General features: G+C 52.0%; 1 pseudogene; it reads left to right on the plus strand.

The window, feature by feature from the left end:
* Positions 1-1,498: 1,498 nt before the first annotated feature.
* Positions 1,499-2,597, plus strand: LOC130607851 (olfactory receptor 14A16-like; annotated as a pseudogene).
* The last annotated feature ends 5,588 nt before the right edge of the window (positions 2,598-8,185 follow it).

Here is an 8,185-nt window from a genome sequence, read left to right on the forward strand (position 1 = left end):
TAATAATTGAAAGCAAGTAAAATACAGTGATAATATAAATAATACCAACAATAACAGAAATGATAATAATACTAGGAAGCAACAGAAAAAAAAAGAAATGAAAATCCAGAAAACACAAGTGTTGCCCAATACAATTGCTCAGCACCCGCTGACCAATACCCAGCCTGATCCAGCATCAAACGGTCCTTTCTGTCCAACTCCCCCAGTTTCTATACCGGTCATAACATGCTGTGGTCTGGAATACCTCTGTGGCTAGTTCAGGTCAGGTTCCTCCTGGCTTCTTGTGCCCCTCCTCACTGGCAGAGCATGAGAGACTGAAAAGTCCTTGATCAGGGTAAGTGCTACCCAGCAACAACTAAACCACTGGTGTGTTACCAGCATTGTTCTCAGACTAAAGCCAAAAGAGAGCACTGCACCAGCTACAGGGAAGAGAATGAACTCAGCCAAAACCAGGACTACTACCTGGGTAAGGTAAGGCAGTCTGCCCGCCCCTCCTCCTCTGCTTTGCAGCTACCAGCCCTTGAGCATCCCCACCTTCTGTTGGGGCTTCTGAGAACACACGACCACCTTAGCAGAGTGACCAGCCACAGCACAGCAGCCCTGCTCCCCTGCCTTGGCCCAGAGGGAGGCCAAGGAACACATCTTTGCCTTTCACTAGCTCAGCTATTCAATGCTGATGCGCGCTCACACATCACAAGCTGTTCAAAGGGCATAAGCAGACGGTGGATCAGACACTTCTCACACACTGGGGATCAGCTGTCAAAGCAGGGACATCCAGCAATGTCTGGCTGGAGCTAGGAGGGCTCTGGACTTGGAACCAGTTCCAGTGCCAGCTCAGTTCCAGCCATGAGCTTGCCCTGCCACATGGACTCTCTGGGCATGTCACTCCAGTCTGTATCAGAGACTAGATCTTTCCTTTGGGAGGCCTTCTAAAAGCCCTTGAGGGATGTATTTTATCTGCCCCTTGGCTTTGTCTCTCTTGCCTTTACCTTCCTCACCAAAGAGGGGAGAAATGCCAGTCAGTAACAGCAGCAGACCATTAGCAATGTCCTGGTAACACGGGAGTTTTCCATCAAGCATGCCGCTGTGACAGGGGGACTTTAGCTAAAGGTGCCCAGGCATGCACACAGCAACACACAGCAAAAGGCAAATGCACATTCAGCAACTCGTTCTGCCAGGCAAACATTGTTCTTTATCTTCGACCTAAGTTAGTCTAAAAGTACTTTAACCCTGTGTTAAAGTGCTTTGTGGGTGATGCTGCTCCAATTTCCAGTCCCTCTGAGCACTTCTTCAGAGCATCCTTCTGAAAGACACTGAGGCAGCATTTACCTGCTAGGGAAGGATCCTGAGCATTGATGTTTTTTTACTCTTGGTGAGTAGGTTGCGCAGTGGGAGCAGAGTCGTGTGTAAATTGAACTTCTGTATCGGACATCCCTCCTGTCCTAACCTGTCACTGCCTTTTTCTCCGATGACAGCGCCCCATGCCCAGAGGCAGTAAATGTCCAACAGCAGCTCCATCACCCAGCTCCTCCTCCTGCCATTCTCAGACAAGCGGGAGCTGCAGCTCCGGAACTTCTGGCTCTTCCGGGGCATACTCCTGGCTGCGCTCCTGCGCAACGGCCTCAGCAGCAGCAGCACAGCCTGCGACCAGCACCTCCACACCCCCATGTACTTCTTCCTCCTCAGCCCCTCCCTCCTGGACCTGGGCTCCACCTCTACCATTGTCCCTAAATCCATGGCCAATTCCCTCCAGAACACCGGGGCCATCTTCTACCTGGGATGTGCTGCACAGGTTCTTCTGTTTGTCTTTTTTATTTCAGCAGAATTTTCTCTTCTCAATGTCATGTCCTATGGCCACTACGTGGCCATTTGCAAATCCCTGCACTACAGGACCCTTCAGGGCAGCAGAGCTTGTGTCCACATAGCAGCAGCTGCATGAGGCAGTGGGTTTCTCTGTGCGGGGCTGCAAACAGCTAATACATTTTCTTTACCTTTCTGCCAAGGCAATGCTGTGGAGCAGTGCTTCTGTGAATTTTCCCAGATCCTCAAGCTCTCCTGCTCAGAATCATATCTCAGAAAAGCTGGGCTTCTTGTGGTTGGTACCTCTATAACATGTGGGTGTTTTGTTTTCGCTGTGGGGTACTATGTGCAGACCTTCAGGGCCGTGCTGAGGATCCCCTCTGAGCAGGGATGCCACAAAGCCTTTTCCACGTGCCTCCCTCAGCTGGCCGTGGTCTCCCTCTTTGTCAGCACTGGCACATTTGCCTACCTGAAGCACCCCTCCAGCTCCTCCCCATCCCTAGATCTGGTGGTGTCGTGCTGTACTCGGTGGTGCCTCCAACAGTGAACCCCCTCCTCTTCAGCCTGAGGAACTAGGAGCTCAAGGATGTTCTGCGGATGCTGATGACTGGATGTGTTTCAGCAGCCATACACTGCCTGCTTTCCTCTGCAAAGGGCTCCAAGTGTAGGTCATGACAGGCCATGTCTGTCTTTCCTCCTTTACATTTGTTTTCCTTTTTCCACTTGTGATGTTGTCCTCTAAGACATGTCAATTTTCATCCCCTGCTACTTCAGTATCTGCCCATCTTGTGTGACCTGCAGACTTTGTGTCAGTGGGGGGCTCTCACTGTACTTAAGGGAAATAAATGATTCTGCAGCAACTTCTTCTCTGTGTGTTGTGGTTTAAGCCCAGTTGGTAACTCAGACCCATGCAGCTGCTAGCTCATTCCCCCCCCCCCCCCCCCCCAGTTCTTCCCTTTTCCCCACTCCTGGAGCGATGGGGAGAACTGAAAAAATGTAAATCCCATCAGTTGAGGTAAGAACATTCCAATAACTAAAGTATAATATAACACTGCTACTACTACCACTAATAATAATAATGATAAGGGAAATAACAAGGGGAGATAATACAGAACTAAAAGGGGATAAGGAAAAAACCCAACAATAAACACAAGTGATGCACAATACAATTGCTCATCACCCACCCACTGACACCCAGCCTAGCTTAATTTCCTCCAAGGCAGCTATACCAAAAGCCCACCGGTACCCTTCTGGGTCTTTGAAGTACCATCTCCTCAGACAGTCTATGCCAAGGACGCATGGAGCCTCTGAACCCGTCACAATAGGGTGCTTTTGCCACTCCTTCACAATTAGGCTGATTTCAGCCTCCAGTACAGTCAACTCTTGGGATCCTCCTGTCACTCCAGAGATACAAATGGGTTCCTCCCCTCAACAGTTTGGTGGCGTCAGGGTGCACTGTGCACTGGTATTTACCAAAGCCTTATACTTCTGTGGGACTGATGTGCCAGGCCATCTGATCCACACAGTCCAGCAAACCCGATTTTCCCGCTCCTCTACATGGCTGGAGGCAGGGCCCCTCTAATGATCATAAGATTGTCCACTTATGTCTTGTTGTCCTGGGTTCAGCAGACTAGAAAGGGATTAGTATTCCTTATCACAGGAGTTGGAGTAAAATCAGCTCTTCCACTCCATCTGGGAAGCTGCTCACCAAGGACTGGAGCAGCAACTTTCTTGGGAGGATCATCCTTGACCATTGTTCTCCACACACCCGTTCCTCCTTCTAGGCCTTCTGTATAGTTCCCCGAGTTTATGTAGTGGGCATGACGTGCTGTGGGATGGAACACCACAATACCACAACAGAATACCACGATACCGTAGTTTGGGTCATGTCTCCTGTCTCTGCTTCCTCCTAGCTTCCCGTGCCCCTCCTCACTGGCAGAGCATGAGACTGAGAAAGTCCTTGATCGGAGTAAACATTACTTAGCAAGAACTAAAAGCATCACTGTGTTATCATCAGCACTGCTCCCAGACTAAATTCGAAAACACAGCACTGCACCGTCAGTGCAGAAAAATGACTGCTGCTGCTGCTGAACCCGGGACGCACTGAAATACAGGCGCTGATGCACCTGGGATTCTGCGGCGTGCGCACCCCACCCCCACACACCGCCCCCCGCGGCACACACACATGCACAAAGCCAGGGCAGATTGCCATGTTGGTGGCGCCCTTGCGGACCTCCCCGTGTGTAGGTGATGCCCAGCACCGTCTTTCTGTCGTAGCTCTTCAGCTGTGGGAGCAGGGGCTGGACATTCACGCTCTGTGAGCCACGCGGCAGGACAGCCGAGAGCTCTCTGGTATCAAGTTTCATTTAGTCAGCCTAGTTTTGGTTGACACTGAAATATAGTAGCGTTTGCATCTGGCATTCTGCAGACGCCGCCACACCCACCCCCCGCAAGCACCCCCCGCGGCATGCGCACACACGCACACACGGACACACGCGCACGCACACGCGCACACACACACACACACACACACACACGCACACACACACGGACACACGCACACGCACACGCGCACACACACACACACACACACACATACACACACACACAGAGCCCTGTGTATACACCCCCCTCCCTGCTGCCGCTCCGGACCCGCCGGCCGCTGGGGGCAGCCCCAGTCCCCGGAGAGCAGCACCGCCCCGGAGCAGCTGGGCGGTGGGGCGGGGGTCCGCGGCCTCATGCTCTGCGCCTGCGCGCTCGCTCCCCGAGCCCAGCAAGCGAGTCTCCCGCCACCCGCGAGGAAAGGGGGGTTGCTCTTGCCGGGGGACGAGTCCCGCGCTCAGTGCTGGCGGCTGCACGCAGGCAGGAGCTTGGCGCACACAGCCGTGGGCTGGGGATGGGGGCTGTTTGTACGCCGTATCTTTTTCTTTTTTGAGAAGGTTTCTTCTTTTTTGTCGGAGAAAGTGTAAGCCATGGTCCAGGACAGCCAAAAGTGCTCACCAAAGTAGAACGCACATGCAGTTTCAAGTGCCAAAACACGGGCGGATTACCGTGTTGGTGGCACTGCTGTGGAGCTCACGTTGTGTGCGCGCGATGGCTAGCAATAGCTTCCTGTCCTGGCATCTCGGCTGTTTGAGCGGAGGCTGGAAGTCTGCACTCTGTGGGTCGTGCCCCAGGACAGCTGGAAGTGCTCACCAGGAAAGCAGAATGCACGTGCAGTTTTATGTGCCAAAGCGAGAGCGCCTTGCTGTGTCGGTGGAACCGTTAGGAAGCTCATTGTACTTTTCACCTTTGGCACAGTTGGATGCCCCAGTAATCACAAAACTAGCTGAAACCAGCCGTATCTGTAATTCTTCGTATAGCTGGCAAAGATTCAGAACAGTGTGACCTTCGTGCAAAATTTATTGCAAGCAAAACAGGATGGGCAGACAAGGAGTATCCAAAACCAGCAGATGTTTGGGAGGCACTGTCTCTAACTGATAAGTAGAAGGGTGGTGTGAAATAATTCCCTCATGTTTAGTGGGGCCACTAAATCCTGTTATCTCACCACAGACTTACAACACAAACATTGTTCTTTATCTTCTACCTAAGTTAAGCTAAAAGTACACATTTCTATCATATCATAATACACATTATCTATCTTACATGACCCTGGTTCTAACATCTTCCTTTTCCCTTTTATCTTCACTACAATATTTTAACCTTCCAGTCATAAAACAAAGGCAAATAGCCTGCACACAGTGTCAGTTTGGATAAATATTTCAAACAGCACTGGTGGAGTCCTAGCTCTGCAGATGCTTGTTATACCAACAGACGATTGGATCTTTTCCCCTTTCTCTCCTACAGCGTTATCCCATGGAGAGTCAGTTTTATGATCACATCTCTGTGCTGTCCAAGATTTGCTATATCAGTTTCTTACAGGAAGCAAAGCTAACACGAAATTGCCATCTCTCTGTCTGCTTGAGCCCTTGTCAGATTTTCTGTTTCCCCATCCCTCAAGAATTAAAGCTGTTTTATGAATAAAAAAGAGACATACGCAACCAACTGCTGCCTACACGGAAACTAGAAAACTGTGCCCTTAGATGATCTGAAAGCCCATGAGCCTGTCAGCACATAACAAATAACGGATTAGTTTTCAAGAGCTCTAACCAAATGAATGGCAACCAGGAAAAACAGGCTTGGGAAGGTTGATGGATGAACTGTAGAGGGGTTTGGGTATGAAGAGTGTTAGCAACATAGCAAGGAGGATTGGCAGACACAAGAGCGCTGGTGGAAAATTGTAGGAGCTGTACGGAGAAGATTCTGGTAGCGGGGAGAGTATCCTGAGGATGAATTGGAGTGATTCCAGTAAAAACTACAAGCTGCTGCTTGGAAGTTTCTATTCAGGTACCGCAGGGAGGTACTAGATGCTCTCACCACATTTCATGACACTAGGAAACCCTACAAAGCTGAGCAGTCGTATTGGGCAACACTTGTGTTTTCTGGATTTTCATTTCTTTTTTTCTGTTGCTTCCTAGTATTATTATAATTTCTGTTATTGTTGGTATTATTTATATTATCACTGTATTTTACTTGCTTTCAATTATTAAACTGTTCTTACCTCCACGTACAGGTTTTCTATTCTTCCGATTCCCGTCACCGTCCCACCAGGGGATGGGCGAGCGGCTGCCTGGTGCTGAGTTACCAGCTGGATTTAAACCAGGACAGAGGGACGCTCCAGTTTGCCCTCATCTGCCCTTACCTGGGGCACACGGTGTGTGGGAAGGGAATCTCCTTTACACAGACACCACAGGAGCCCACACTCCCTCAGCCACTCTGCTCACTGTGGTGATGCAGCCAGAGAGGATCCAGGCATGCGGCCGCTGGCAGAGGAGAGGGGGCACAGACACAGGCACACAGAGCGCAGCTTTGCTGAACGGGTTTATTGATCATGAGAGGGAAATGGTCCAGGGCTCCCCAGGGCTCAGGGGGGGTCCTCCAGGGACGACCACCTCCTCATGCCGCTGGAGGGGGACACGATAAGGATGTCACCACCACTTCCGGTCCTGAAAAACAGATCCCAAAATGAAACAGTCGCCCATGGTGTCTGCTGGCACATGAGAGGGGCCTTGTCCCCAGTGTCTCTCTCTGCAGAGACCTGGGGAAGGAGAAGGGAATTGGAGACCCCAGTAAGCCTAGGATAGGGCTTGGCTCTTGTGAGATCCATAGGGCACCCAGAATCCCTTACAACAGGATGCCTTGAAACCTCCCGGAGCCCTGCCCAGCCCTCACGGTGATCCTGGGGGTCTGCATGGCACCAGAGCCCTTGCCTGTCCGGCACGGTGATCCTCTGGGTCTGCTGAGCCCCGCTGAGTGCAAGGAAAGGCAGCTCTGTCCAGCTTGCCCTGGCACATGGATCATGGACAGTCCCCTCTGTTTCCGTCTTCCATACCCAAGCTCTGGCCACCCCTGAGGGCTCAGGGATTTCCTGGGTCTCAGAATCCCTTGTGGGGCTGGAAATGCCCTGATGCTGCTCACCTAGACACGAAGACCTGCAGCCAGGCGTTTTTGGCGGAGAAGCACCTCGAAAGGAACCTGGGGAGAAAGGGAGGGTTAGGGACACCCTTGGGTGCACTGGGGTGTACTGGCAGGCAGGGAAAGCAGTGAGCAATGGGGTCCTTGGAGAAGGTGCTTTCAGGGAGAAATTGGGTATGTGAATTTGTACGGTGGCACAGAGAAAGCAGCGGGGATCCTGGAGAAGGGGCCCACCTGGGTGCATGGCCGTGTATTGGGGCATCCTGGGGTGCTCTGGGTTGTAATGGGATGGATGGGAGTGCAAGGGGGACCCAGGGGAAGGGGGCCTCCCTGGAAAAACACTGGGGTGTGGGGCTGCTCTCGAGGGTTGTAGTGGGATGCACTGGGCTGCGCAGGGGCACACTGGGATGTCCTGGAGTGTTGTGGCCGTGAGGGGAGCATCTGGGGACAGCAGAACTCATGGTACCTACCTCAGGCTTCTTCCCTTCCTCTATTTTGAGTTCCCCCTGTAGAGAGACCACAAAAGCTCACTGGTCACTGGCATGTCCCAGTACCAGCAAGGGACCAGCAAGGGATGGGAGGCGCAAACTGCCATCCAGTTCCCCAGACTGGTTGCCCTCTGAGTCCACCCCAGTACTTACATTCAGGCTATCATCTCCACTTTCTTCTAAGACTGCCTGGGAAAGAGAGCAAAGAGCTTGTCCGGATTGGACCTTGGTGGGGCTTTGTGTGGGGTACAGGGGTCCCCAGCCTCCCCAGGCCCATGGCTTCCCTCTGGTCTGAGCAGGAAGATCCCTTCTGCTCCCCCCACCCCATTGCTCCAAGTTGCACCTGGGATACCTGTTCATGCAGTGACCAGGGGTGAGGACAG

The sequence above is a fragment of the Pezoporus wallicus genome, unplaced genomic scaffold (genome assembly GCF_028554395.1).
Source record: "Pezoporus wallicus isolate ANWC-B61680 ecotype Strahan unplaced genomic scaffold, APGP_CSIRO_Pwel_v1 contig_13615, whole genome shotgun sequence".
NCBI lineage: Eukaryota > Metazoa > Chordata > Aves > Psittaciformes > Psittacidae > Pezoporus > Pezoporus wallicus.